This window comes from Vicugna pacos, chromosome 13, assembly GCF_048564905.1.
Source record: "Vicugna pacos chromosome 13, VicPac4, whole genome shotgun sequence".
Lineage (NCBI taxonomy): Eukaryota > Metazoa > Chordata > Mammalia > Artiodactyla > Camelidae > Vicugna > Vicugna pacos.
Window position 1 is genome coordinate 60,260,415 of NC_132999.1, and position 14,394 is coordinate 60,274,808.

Sequence of the window (14,394 nt, forward strand, 5' to 3'; positions counted from 1 at the left end):
TCTTCGAGAAGGTAGTGGGAAAGGGTGGTCCACGGTAAGAATGCGTTGTCTTTTGCAGATAGCCCTGTGGCCTGCTGCCTTCTTTAAGATGCAGACCTGGGTGATGATTGCAAAACTGCTCAGAAACCTGTCAGGAACTGACTCCAGGGTGGGGCTGGGAGGAAACTGGATCCCACTGGCAGCCTTGCTGCTGGAGGATCCGAGGCCCAGCATCGTCTGTGGGCCTGGGGCTTCCTGAGTGCCAGGCATCTGGGCAGTAGGAGCATCAATGACAGAGGGGACCTGAGACCACACTGCCTTCTTTGTCCATTTAAAAGCTGGAGGCCCAGGGCCTTCTTCCCTCCTGGAGAAAAAGGATTTGCCTCTTTTTAAAGGTCTTTTTGAAAAAGACATGTTCTCCCTGATTATAACTCATGTTCACTGAAAGATACAAAAAGCTGTGAAGAAAATAATTTTAAAATATGTAGTGTAGTTACAAGTATGGGTTAGGCGAACATAGAGACCTGGGTTTGAACCCCAGGTTTGCCAGCCAGCGCTATGACTTTGGGTAAGTTACTTAACATGGCTGAACCTCAGTTTCCTCATCTATAAAGTGGGGATAATGATCATACATATCTGGGAGGAGAGTGAAGATTCAGTGTGATGATCCATATAAAATACTGAGCACTGAGCCTGGCACACAGTGTACTTAAACATTAACTATTTTTGTTAGTTAATAGTGATTATTCTACTGCCTTGAGATAATAAGCTTCTAAATTTTATTAACAATTTTTTTTTACATTAACGAAATTCTCTATCTAACCTGTGCTGTCCAATACAGTAACTTCTAGGCACGTGTGGCTATTTAAACTTAGATGAAAGTAAAATTAAATAAAATAAAAAATTCAGCTCCACAGGCACACCCGCCACATTTCAAGTGCTGGAGAGCTACACGTGGCCAGCCGCTGCTGTGCTAGACGACGCTGAAGGTTCTACTGGACAGCATTCTAAACGACAGTCATACGAGTTTTGTCACTCGACAATTTCCTGCTTTCTGAAAATGTCTGTTAGTGGCTGCATAGTAGTCCACCATATGACTGAATCACACTTCTCATCGGTTTCGGTCGTTGTTCCCGGGATGTTGGAGCATTCGCTGGGCTCTGATTGGGCCCTCGGGAGGGTCGCCCTTCCTGGCCCTGGCACTAGCGCTGTGGTGCTCTCTGATTGGTTTAGGCAGCAGGGGATTCTGGGAGGAGCCTAGCCTCACCTGCTGATTGGCTCCCAGTGGTGGTGCCAGGGCAAGGGGCGGGGCTTTGCCTCCCTCTCCGTGGGCTCTTACAGAACGGGAGGGGGCTGCCCCCTCAGCCCCCCTGTGTCCCTTCAGGCTGGCTCATCCACCCCTTAATCTCACAAGGTGGAGACCAGAGACAGGAGGGACCTGCTCCGGGTAGTAATAATGAGCAATCGTGATCTACTCGCCACTGACGTTAGGGTCCCAGCTGTTCCCAGGAGCCCCCAGAGAGTGGGAGGCCTTTCTTGGTGGGGGGTGGTCGTGAATCAAATGCCACGGTGGGGGCTGGCCTGGCTCCCCGGGGCCTGTGCAGGCCTCCAGACCCTAGTGAGCTTCTGGAAGGGCCCTGACTGTAGACAGTTGTGCAATTCCAGGGTTGGGGTGCTGGGGCCCCAGGTGAGGGGCAACTCCAGAAAGACCCTGTAATGGTGGGTGGCCATCCTGTGACTGGGGTTGGTGGAGTGGGTGTCGGGGTTGCCTGGGAGATGTCAAGGTGGTGGACCCAACCTCTTCTCCAGCTGGCCAGTCCACACCCACCTTGGTGGCCGAGGGCAGAGCTCTGGGTGGGGGTCTGTGGGCAGGCTTGGGTGGCTGGGTGAGTAACCCCTGGGGCAGTGGGCAAGACAGATAGGGAGAGCCGAAACCGGACCTGCTGATGTGGCCCTTTCTGCTTGCAGCGGATCATAAAATATGGCTCAGATTTTCATTACGGGCTCTATCGATTATCTTCTGGGACGGATGAATTATAGAGAACATTAAATTTTTTTAAAAAAGCAAGTGAGAGAGGAAATATCTGAATGAGTCTGGGTGGTCGATGGCAGAAAGGGCTGAGCCACCAGGCCTGTGTGGCCTCTGTCTCCGAGCAGAGTGAGAACCAGATCGCTCAGGGCGGGCAGCCTCCGACTCCAGCTCTCAGTTTCCCAGGCCTCCTACATCTCCCTGGGCCTGGCCTTGCAACAGGAGAGGCCTGTGCCCCCCTCACCTGTGCTCCATCCCCTCCAGGAATCTGCCTGGGTCCTTGTAAGGCAGACACTTGAGCTGTTCATAAGGTTCTGACCCAGAAATAGGACCTTTCCCAGGCTTGGGCCTTCATTGCTTGGAGGTGGCTCCCAAACATTGCTGCTTTCCCTCTAGGGACCTCCTGATTGTGGAGAGCATCTTTTGTCTCCTGAGGTCAGGACTGGGATAGGACCTCCCGAGGAATGTTGACACCCGGGCCTGTTAGCCATCTTAGCTTTTCTCCGCTCCTTGTTCCTTCCATCTGCAGTCACTGGCTTGGAGGATTTCCGTTTTCCTTTGTAAACTTGGGAAAAATGCATCCGGGTTTCACTCCTGTGCATCTAAGTCCAGTCTGGAAAGAGAACCTCCCGGAAGCTCATCCATCCCTCCTTGCTTCCTCCCCACCACTTCCCTCTCCTTGCCAAGCAGTATGTTGTGTAGGTTGTCAGACAGACCTGGGTTCAAGTCACTTCCCGGTGTGTGACCTTGGGTGGGTCACATTCCCTCTCTGAGTCTTAGTTCCTCAACTATTAAGTTGGGATAATAACTTACCTAATTGGATTCTTGTGATGATTATGTATATTAATGTATTAAGGTCTTTGGTACATAGTACTTAATAAACAGGAATTGTTACTATTTTTCTCCTCTACTGAAGCAGAGGCTGGAAACCTTTCCCTCCTTCTCTTCATGTAGCCTTTTTGATTGATTTGATTAAATACCAATAGCATGTGCTATGTGCCAGCTACTTTTCTCAGCATGTTACACATAATACATTGTTTAAGCCTCATAACCATATGTAGGAGGTACTCTCATTATCTCCAATTGACTGATAGGTAAACTGAGGCACAGAGAGGTTAAAGTGGTTTGCCCACGGTCACACAGCTTGTAAATGGCAGCTCATACCTGGTGGTCTCGCTCCAAACCTTGTACACTAAGCCACTGTGGCCTGCTGTCCTGTGATCCGGTGGGGTGGTGTGTGTGTGTGTGCTCATGCACGTTCAAACAGCCCTGCCCTCAAGGTGGTCTCCACTCACCCCACTTCCTGACTCTCCACACTATATGTGGCTCCCTAAGGTCATCAGCGACCCAGCATTTTCTGGGGCCCTGTTCTGGGTGGAGCTTATGGCCCCACCGCCATGCCATCCCCCTTCCCCCGTCTTTACCTAGGCTACCGTGAAAAGGTGGTGGTTTCTATGGATATCCGTCTCCCTCTGGCGACACGCCCTTTTTTGTATAACTCTGTTCCCTGGAGTTGATTGTTTTTGGCACACAACTCTGTAAACTCATCCAACAATTTAAGGGGGGAGGGGTGGAGCAAAAAGGAGACAGATAGTAACTGTTGGGTGAGTGACGTGCAGGAGGGGCCCCTGGGGTGTGGGTTCCCTCTCTGGCCCCTGTCCCCACCGGGACAGCACCTTAAGTGCAGAAAGCCACATAACCAGCTGGCCTGGAGTTCCACCTGTGGAGGTCTGAGAATTCCAAGCTCCATACGTTTCCTTTCATTTGAGCTGTGTTCTTGCCCCATTTCTTCCTCCCTCAGGAATCTAAAGGGGCCCATGCTCAGAGCCAACCTAGCCATCTCCAGAGGCCAGCTGAAGCCATGAGATGCCAGTTCGGACCAATCTGAATATTTGCTGCCCTTGTTTTGGTTAATTGTGTATGTGTTTGCCCTGTTTGTGTACCATCAAGTACCTACTGCGCTGGGCGTACCCGTCCTGGGCTGTGTGAGATCACGGATGAAAAATGCAGTGAAAAACACTTTCGTGCCACAACACATCGTGTAGGATTTTTGTATTAAGATGTGGATTTTTTTATTGTTTTTTTTTTCCTTTTCCATAAAGCCCTGAAGTTGGGCAATGTGCACGTCTGTGTTTTTGTTTTCACTCCAGGTGGTTTATGAAATCTGCTCATTAGGGCTCTGTCCTCTCCCCACCCTGGCGTGATCTTCCTCCCCTTTATCCTCTCGGATGTAGATCTTTTCCCACCACCTCCCAGCCTCTTCTCGCCTTTGAGGAGATGGGTGCTCCCATCCCCTGCATATTCACCCAGTGAAAATCGGGATCCTGTGGCCCTGCTTCTCATTCTTGCATCTTTGAGGCAGGTGTTCATTGCAGTGGGAGGTCCCCATGTTGGGGAGGCAACCAAAATCTCTGTGTCCCCCCTCCACCCTAGGCTAAACCCCTTAGCTTACCCTTTGTCTGGAGAGAAGAAATAGAAGTTGTCCTGTTAGAATGTCTGCCTCCTGGGTGGCCACCTTGTCCTCATCCTGTCATGTGACAGTGCTGGGTGACTTAGCCCCTCCCTTCTCCAGGAGGTCATGCCCCCGGCTGGGACCCTGTTTTCCAGGTGGATCCAGGGGTTCCTCCTGCTCACCAGCTGTGTCACCATTGGCCTCACCTCCCCCCACCTGCAGCCTAGCAAGGAAACACCTAAGCCTGGCCTTAGCCTTCCTATTGGTTGTGACCTCTGAGTGCGTTCTGGTGGCTTCAGGGGATTTGATGGAGAGCTTTTTGGGGGGAAGGAGAACTGAGATTCAGGAGGGGAAATAGCATTAGATGTGAGTGGGTGCTGAGATCATGGGTGGGGACGAAGGGGAACTTTCAAGTGAGCTGGGCCTTGGAGCCCGTCAGCCGGAGTCCAAGCCAGGCTCCAGCACTTGCAAGCTGTGTGACCTTTGGTAAGTCACTTCGTATCTCTGTGCCTGCCCTCCCTAAACTAGCCACAGGGATCATAATCCTTCCTACTTGCTGTTGTAAAGATTTGATGAGATCCCACATATACAGCACTCAGCATGGTGCTTGGCGAAGAGAAGACGTCCAGTTAATTAATATCATTACTTCTCACATAGACCCATTGATAGAGGCTGTGCCCTTCACTCCCAGCACATTCCCTGGCACATAGTAGGTGCTCAGTCAATTCTTACTGGAACCAGTTGGAGGAGGATCAAGTAACCAAGAGGTCTCCTTGAACCTGAAAGTTATTAATTCATGGTGCTGATGGAGGGGTGGGGAGAGACCAGGAAGCAGATTGGGTGAGACTTAGGGGAACAAAACAGAACGGAGCGTGAAAATCGCTGAGGAAGTATTCTGTCAGAGGAGAGGGACGCCTCTGCGCTGGGGCCTACTGATTCTGACATGAAATCAGAGACTAGTTCAGTTTCACAAACACTTAACGCTGCCCACGTGGGCCAGCTGTTGTGCTAAATGCTAGGGACACAGAGATAATTAAGGCCTGGTCTCTGCCCTTGAGGAGTTAAAAATCCAGCGGTGGAGACAGACTCGTGAACAAATGACTTCAGTACAGATTTAAACGCCACAATGGAGGATGAATGAGGAGCAGAGGAGAGGGGCACATGGGTCTGCTTGCGGAAGATTTTGGAAGGTTACCTTGAAGAGACTTGGAAAAAGAGGGTGCTGGTAGTTGAGAGCATTTCTGGAGCACTCTTAACCCCTTTCGTATCTCTTATTGGTCCCCCACATCTGCCAGGTAGGAGGGAAGAAGGTGTTATCTCCCCTGAACCAGTGAGGAGAAGGGCCCTGGGGAGAGTCCATGGCTTAGCCAAGGGTCCACAGTGAGTGAAGTGGCTGAACCTGGACGCAGACTATGTCTTCTAGATTCTAGGGCCAGTGTTATTGCTGTACCTGCACATGGCCTCTCACGCCTTCACCCCAGAGCTGCTGGCCAGAGAGCTCCGTGCTTTGGGCTCTGCACCTACTGACCGGGATTCCTGCTGCCGCCATTGCCCTGGGGCCTGGGCTGTAGGAGGGCCCTGTCCGTGGCCAGCCTGGGAGCCTGTGCCCTGGTTTGGTAAATGGGTCAGGCCACTTGTTGGGGACAGTACCGGAGCACGGCTGCACCCTGGCAAGGCTGGAGGATGGCAGGAATGGGGAAGACTGAGGAGGAGGAGGCCTGGGCACACCCTTTATTCAGTTGCTCTTGGTGCCAAAGCTGAGAAGGTCCCTCTGCCCTGGGCAAGCCTCTCTATCAGCCGGAGGAGGCCAGACCAGGGCCCTACCAGGGTCTGGAATACCCTCTTCCCCTGTAACTGGAACCCCCTTCTGAACCAGGACGTAAGACCCTGGTATCGTTCACATTCACCACTTGTGTGTGGTCGGGCTCTGGTCTTTCTAGCTCCTCGCCAGGAGTCAGGGAGGAACCTTAACCTCTGTTTCTCTCAACCTCTTCTCTGGGGAATTGTATGCCTGGAAGGGGGGAGTGTCAGCCATCTATGTAAGAAGCTGGCTTTCAGGTGGGGCAGAGGTCATTCTGATGGTGTGTCTGAGTACAGCCCCCCCAGCAGAAGTGTGGCCTGGGGGTGGGGAGCTGTAGGTGATCAGAGGCACTCTGTCTTCAGCTCAGAGACGTTTGGTTGGTGGGTGGGCTGCCCAGGGCTTTGGGGGATTTTGAACCAACAGTCAGGGGAGTGACAGAGGCCAGAGGAGTGAGTCTCCCAATGGCCCTGAAGTTCCCATTAAAGTGTTTTTTCCTCTTTTTTAAAGAAAAAATATTCCCAAACTGGAAAACAAAGGAAATCCACTTCCCCCAAATCACACGAAACTCACATTAGGGGCCTGGCGGGAATCCATGGAAACCAGGAAACCCGCTGTTAACCCTGTACAGTGCTGAAGGGTGGGGTGGGAGCTGGGCTGATCCAAACCCAGGACCACTGTCCTCCCTGAGGCTTCCCCCAGGGAGCTGGTCTCTGTGGCACTGCCCAGAGCAGAGGTGGGGTGGCGCTGATGCTGGAAGGTCTTGCCTTCAAAGTACCAACTCCCTCTTCCACTCGCGGCCCAAGCTTGGGAGGCAGGAAAGGAGGGGTTCGTGCACTCCAGGGAGGCCCCAGGGAATCCGAGGGCTGGGCCAAGTGGGAGAACCTGCCAGGCAGCTGCCCACACCATGCCACACTGTGGAGTCAGGGCCGAGCTCACTCACAAGCCAGGCGCTGTGGATGCTGCAGTCTCCTGGCAGAGGGGGAACGAAAGGACCGGTGTTTCAGGCACCACCCTCCCTGATGCCAGCCCCTTGTGCAGGGTGTCTGTGAGAGCAGACAGGCAGCCCCCCTGGGTTCCCACACCCTGCTCTCACATCCACGAAGCTGGAACTCCAGGCCTGGGAGTTTGTGTGCTGAGGTCTCTGGTGGTGTGTTTGTGTTTGCACGCACATGGGCTAATTTTGCTAAAAAGGCTGAAAATATTTACAGGTTTGAAGTTGAAACGCAAACAGGAAAAGCCCTTTAAAAAGTGAGTGCAGTGGATATTCAAAACAGGAATCACCATGGAAACACCACAATATTTGCTTAAATTGACACAAAGGTTGCTGGTAGCAGGGCACCAACTTTCTTTGGCCACAGGTTTTTGGCCCAACACCTATGGCAAGTGAATCTCAGCAGCCCCCTTTTAGGGTGTGCCTGGGTGCACCCTCTTTTCTTTTTTTATGAGATGTAAGGGCACAGTACCAGAGTGGGGAGGGGGAAGGGAAAAGAGAAGAAACCAAACTGGCCATCCTGGTAGCTGCAGAGACACCTGTTGATTCTGTTTTTAGGGACTCCCATAAGGCCACCGGGAGGTCACGGGAGCAGCTGGGAGCTGGCCGAGGGAAAGTCTGGAGGGATGGGAGGCTGGGGAGGCCAAGGGTTGGTTCAGTTGCGTGGATCTGATCTGGTTTCCAGTGTCAGCTTGATTCATTGTCAGGCTGACCTTTCACCCCAGGTGCCGAGGCTTGGGTGTGATAGCTCTGTTGTTACCTGAGGTGGCACCTGATTGGCCTATTTTTGTTTCTACCTGTTTGATTCTTTTATTAGGTGCGACAACTTCATGGCAATTGGCTGGTAATTTTGCAAAGGGCGCCCTGGATGTAGGGTCAGGCATAGCATGCTAAATGCAGTGCCATCTGCTGATTGGCGGGGAAGGTCTGAGAATCCCTTACCACCTCGCGGGCTGGGGTAAGAGTAGCTTTGTGGGTCTCCATTATGGCCTAATAATCTGTTTTCCTTTTTCCTCTCGGTAGGCAAACAGGCCTCGCTGAGTGAAGGCAGAGACCCTCTCCACCCTACCTGCCTTTCCTACTGTCACCTCCCGTGGAAGGGGGTCCTGCAGCTCCCGTGGTGTGTGTTGGAATGGACTTCAGACCCCAGCTTCTTGGGCTGCAAAGGTAGCTGCTCCCGATTCCCAAGATGTTACTGGGAGATGTGGGTGGTGGCTGTGACTGGCCGGTTCAGGGGTTCCTTCTTCGGGGGAGGGATTGTGTGGGCCTTTCTCTCTGCTGGCAGCTCAGTCACCCTAAGTGAGAGTGGGGGCCTCAGAACAGGACGTCTGCATTTTGGCCCTGGCTCTGCTGTCAACTCACTGCTTTCTCCCACTCTGGACCTCGGCTTCCCCACCTGAAAAGTAAAGAGGTTGGAATAACTGACCTTGGAGAATCCTCCCAGCATGACCACTGTAGGACACTGAACGCTGCTAGCAGCGTGCAGGTCCTCCAGGAGAGGCCTGTGCCCTGGCAGACGCCGCTCCTGCAGCTATGTGTCGGGTCATTGCTGAACGTCATCTCTGGGAACGGTAGGTCTGGCCCATCTGTGTGTCCACCGGCTGCTGTTGCTCCCTGAGCTCACATGTGACTTGTTGGGGCTCTCTCAATGGTCCTGTAGCCCGAGCAGCACCCTTCTTAGAGAAGAAGCCACAGGTGTCTTTTGGCCCAGGCTCAGAAGTAGCCCCCTGTTTAAGGCAGGTACTATACCTGTGATGGGTAGTCTGTGGGGCTGGTGTTGTCAGCAATTTACCTTAGGTGTCAAATGTGGCAGTCCTTGGGGTGAAGGGTTGACCCGTAGCAGGTGACTTCCACATATTGATCATTAATCAATATTTTCTTAAGATCCAGAGGGAACCAGCCCAGAGGGGTTGGGTATTGGTAAAACTGATGGACAGTGTCTTAGGGTAGGGGCTGAAGCTGAGGACTAGAAAGTGTCTGGGAGGGCAGGGCTGGGGGCTCTTCCTCCGTGTGTGCCAGACTGTCATCAGCAGCCCCAGCTCCCTGCCCTGTGCTCTCCCTCCCCTTGGGCACCAAGGGCAAGCGTGTCCTGCCCCTCCCTCCAGTGGCCAAGTACTGCAACTCCGGACTTTGAACTTACGGGAAGGAAGCACTTGCAGAGATGGGTGCCTTGGTACTGGGGTTTGGGTGGTCCCCAAAGCTGCAGGCCTGGTCATATTGGGCCATGCCACCTTAGGAACTAGCAGAAGCCCTCGATAAGGCCTAGAGGTTTGCAAATCAGATGTAAATGTGGCCCTTGGTTGCGGTGGTGGAGCAACCATCCGGCTGAGACTCTCCTTCCTGGTGTCCAGAATGTGATCACAACCCAGAATTGGTCCGTCCACACTTTAAGATGTGCCGCTGTTGTCCCTGACGGCAGCGGGGCCGTGTGGACTGATGGCCGTGCCGCCCTCTGGCCGGGTCCGCTCCAGCGTCTGTGTCTCTGCTCTTTCCTGGGCTCTTCTTGCCTAACTCTGAGTCCTTGATGATCACGGGTCTTGGGATGGCAAGTCCACACGTCTTCAAGCCTCTGGATGGTCTCCCTGGCTGCCCGTGTCCTGTGCGTGCAGGTAGCCAAAGTGCCTGTGGAGCCGCTTTCGTGGGGAGAATGTTTGCCAGTTCTTTTCTCAGTGGCAGGCTTTTGCTTTCTTCATTCCCTCGGCAAAACATGCCCATTAGTTTCTCCCTTTCCGAAGTTTCCACTCACCGTTGGCTCCCAGGGGCCGTGCCAGCGGGGATTTGCACCCGGTGTAGGGTGTGGGCTCCACGAGCCCCTGGGACTCCCGCATCCTGGCATCAGCCGTCTCGGGTTGGATAATGAAGCCTAGGAACCCAGAGGGCTCCGAGTGGGAATGTCGTGGCCGAGCCCCTGCTTGTTCACCCAGCCCTTTCCAGCCACTGGGTTTGGCCCCAGGCTGGGGTCCCCGGTGGCAGCGGGGACCCGTGGTCTCAGAGGTATCCCCACACCAGAACGTGGGCTTGGAGGCAAGTGCATACTCAAGCCTGGTCTGCAGGTCTGATCCTGTCTGACTCTGATCCTCCCCATTTCCAGCTACACTGCAGCTCTAGATGATACTTATTCAACAGTTACGGAGGGCCTGGTTTCTTCTGATCACTTGGGATAGAGTGACAAGATGGCCGTGGCTCTCATGGAGTTCTGGTTGGGTAAGCAGACAGTAAACAAACCCAGCAAAATAACATGGAAGCCATTAGTGCAGAGTGGAAATAGGAGGAGGTGGTGGGAAGTGACTGGGCAGTCAGAGGAGGCGTCTTTGAGGAGGTGACAGGTAGCTGAGATGGAGGGACGGGAAGTGGACAGCCGTCCGAAGAGTGGTGGAATATTTCAGAAAGAGAGAGCTAGGATAGAGGAACCAAGGTCGAGAAGCTCAGTGTGCTCAGTGGACAGAGAGAGGTCCCAGTGCCGGAAGGTGGAAGGGGCAGCGGCCAGGCTGTGTAGGGCTTGGCGGGCCAGGGGAAGTTGGGATTTATTCTTTGAGTGATGGGGAGCTGCTGGAGGGTTTTAAGCAAGGAGGTAAAGTGATCTGATTTTTGTTTTAAAAAGTTGGCTGGGCTTGCCGTGGGAGTTGAAGGAGGCAAGGGCAGAAACCAGGAGGCCAGAGGAGAGTCTGCCGCAGCTGCTGGAGTGAGGGCTGTGGCAGAGATGAGAAGGTGGAAATGAAGGGAAGAGGGCAGAGTCCGTGTGTGTATATGCGAGAGTGAACTGGCCTTGCTGATGGATTGAATGCAGGGTGGGAGGGAGACAAGACCCTGGGCTGACTCTGGCATTCCGGGGCCCCGATGTGTGGCCCTGCATCTTCTTATTCTCATGCCCCGACCCGACAGTGCTAAGAATGAACCATGACTTTCAGAGGTTAACATCTATGGGTTAGGGGAGAAGCACCATCCCGGGCGCTGTGCTGGCTGCTAAGAAAGCTTGTTGGAGTACTTTAGGTGCCTCCTGGCCAGCACTGTGTGGAGGCAAGGCCTGAGGCCTGCAGGGACTTCTCAGCTCACTGTCCTTTTGGTGCTAAGACTGTGCCGAAGCCTGTTTTGTGTCTTTGCTCCATGGGTTCTGTGCTGGGTCTGAGATTGCGCCCAGAAACTCATACAGTTCCTCTCTGTGGCTTTAAATGTGATCTCTGTTCTCAAAGGCTGAGCTTCTATGCACCTTCCCCTGTGTTCCGGGACCCACAGAATCTCAGTTGATTAGCTTTGGGGACTGAAAAATAGGTTTGTCTAAGACCCCCCTCAATTTCCAGGCAACCAGTTTAACCTCCAGCCCCAGCTCATGGGCAGGGATCCTAGCTGTCCCTCCACATGGAAAGTCTTTCCACAGTTCACAGTGTGAATTGCCATAGGGACCTCATCAGACTTGACCCAGGCCACTGTCCCTTTTTCCAGGGTCCTTGTCGTAAGACTCCACTCTCCTGGGTCCTGGTACTATCTGCTTGGGCCAGGACAGGGCAGGCAGTCCTAGCAGCAAGTTATCCCTGGCCTCCCTGGGTGGGCACTGCATGGCTCAGACAGCAGCAGAGGCCTGGCTGGAGCTGTCACAGCTGGCTGCTGGGGCCCCAGTGAGTACTTGGCCATGCTGGCAACATATTCCCATCCATATGGGCCAGCTCAGCCCTCCAGGAAAGCTCTGGAGGCCTGACCTCCACGGGGAGTGACAGGAGGGAGCAGGAGGGCAGACTGCCGACGACGTCTTGCGGGGGTTGATAAGGATGTCCCAGGCGTGCAGCTGGTGCCTCTGGCTCCAAGAGGTGTCAGCCAGTCTTCCTGGGTGTGTCTGCCGGCCTCAGAACGCTGGGCTGAGCCCCGGGGGAAGGTGTGTCTGAGTGGGGCAGGCGTGTGTGTCCATGCATGTGGGGGAGGCTCTTCTGTGTTCTGCCTCCACGGCCTGCACTGGATCCATGGCCTTCACTCCTAAATGGACTGGACAGTTCTAACTCCATCCTCCGAGGCTTTGATCTGATGTGGGGCCAGCCGCTCCAGAGCATGCAGCCAGGTAGGGGTTAGGAGGAGCAGGATCAGGAGAGGGACTTGCTGGCTGGGGGGAGCAGGACCCACGTCCTCCAGCATGCCCCGGGGGTGGACTCCAAGGTCGCAGTACCTTTGGGCTGGGCAGAGACCTGGCGGGAGATGGTTTGGGAAGTTTCTGATCCTTCTGGCTTCAGAGCTGCCCGAGGATTCTGCCTGATGTTGCCAACACTCCCGCCCTGGGCCTCCCTTCCTCGGTTCTCCCTCACGCCTCCCGCCTTCCTAGTGGGGTGAGAAGCCCCTGGGTTCCACCAGGTGCAGACCTGAAGGGAGAGGCATTGGGAATGGCTGGCAGCGCCTACCCAGCCTGGAGCTACCCAGGGGCCTCGCCTCATTCGGTGATGTGGTTGCTCCGAAGGGGACAGTGGACGGCCCATGGCTTTGGGAGGGTTAACATCTTGTGGATAAGGGGAGAAGCACTTCTGCCCTGCCTCTGTCCCGTCCCATGACCTTGGACCCTCCACAGGGAGAATATGCTGGCATAGGAAAAGCAATGTCAGGTTCTGCACACGAGGGGAGCCCCAGTGGCTGTGAATGCGTCAACTCCTCTGGCAGATCTTCAGGCTGCTTCTGTTCTGTCTTCTCCCAGCTTCTCCCTTCATCTTGGATTCTAGAATCCACCCAGGTATGGACCTGGTCCAGGTGAAAGTCCTTCAGCCCAGAGGACACCCCGCTGAGGCATGAGGCAGCCAGGGAGGGGGCCCCTTGGATGGCTACCGACCTGGGCCTCCCCACACCGTCAGCTGCTTGTTCTCTTAAGTCAGCCTTGGGGATGTCCCCACCGTGTGCTTAGCATCCAGTTTGGTTTGGTTTCTTGGCCCTTCAGGAGCAGGAGCCTTTTCTGACCCAGAGCCTTCTCATGGTAGCCTGGGGTTGGGACCCCTATGGCCAGGGCAGTTGAGAGGAGGAAAGGTGTAATTAATCACTGATTTCTTTTCCAGAAATGCTAATCGGGGAACGCAATTAAAAGCAACTTTTTTCCCTTAGTAATCTGTGTTGAGAGCTGGTAATGAAGTTTAGGGCCGTTGTGACTCAATATTTCAGCTTCACCGACTCAGGTCAAAACAATCCAAGCCCAGGAGTTTGCCGGCAGCTGAGCTAGGCCCGGGCAGCAGCTGGAAGTCCTGGTTTCCTCACCTCACTGGTGTCCCACCCTATGCTGTTTCCCTGGGCAGAGAGAGTTGCAATCCCAGCTGGTAGGGGAGTATCAGGGTGGCATAGAGATGGGTCCCCTAGGACATCCCTCAGGACACCCAGAATCTGGAAATGCATCTTAGGGGAGATGCTAGGACTGGGGTATGAATAGCACCTAGTGTGATGCAGAACCGGGAAGGGTGGGATGAGGTGGGGCTAGGGGGAAGAGACAGGTGTCTGGGGAGCCCACCAGGGTTGGCCAGGGCTCACCCACTTGAGACTCAGAGCCAGAAGGGGTGGTGGTCCAGACCCTGACTTCTGATCATTCATTTCTCGTTTTCATTCATTCAACAAGCATTACTGATGCTGATGACACTATGGGATTGGAGCTGCAGTGGTGAACAAGGCAAGAATTCCTGTCCCTGTGGAATTTGCATCTTAGTGGAGGGAGGCAAATGATAAATGAAATAAAGAAATAAAGTAGTGTTAGATGGTGACGTGTGTCCAGGAGAAAACTGAAGCAAGTTTGGAGACTAGAATGGGGAGTATGTGTGGCGGGGGGAGAGGGGTGGATGGTTTGTAATTTTAGATGTGGGGTTTGGGAAAGGCGCCACTGAGATGGTGACATTTGGGTAAGGACAGAAGGAGGTGAAGGACTGAGCCACCCTAATTAATATCTGGGAGAAGAGCATTCCTGTTGGGGAACAGCAAGTGTGAGCTCCCAGAGGCAGGAGCCCCCCCTGGCATGTTGGAGGACAGCATGGGGGCTGGTGTGGCTGCAGTTGGGGAGATGCCATGTGATGTCAAGGGGGTCGAGCAGGCCCCACCCCCAGATCCTGCAGGCCTTGGAGCCATTGTGAGAACTCAGGCTTTTGTCCTGTGTGAAATAAGAAGCTTTTAGAAGAGTTCTGAGTGACATGATCTGCTTA

General features: G+C 53.9%; 1 protein-coding gene across 3 annotated transcripts in view; it reads left to right on the plus strand.

Annotated features, from left to right (window-relative positions):
- CASZ1 (castor zinc finger 1) overlaps positions 1-14,394 on the plus strand; it is a 153,740-nt gene that overhangs the window by 30,222 nt on the left and 109,124 nt on the right. For all 3 annotated transcript variants that reach the window (XM_072975410.1, XM_072975409.1, XM_072975412.1), the window contains exon 2: positions 8,276-8,419. The gene's annotated coding sequence lies outside the window, so the exon portion shown is untranslated. The remainder of the gene's footprint in view (positions 1-8,275; positions 8,420-14,394) is intronic.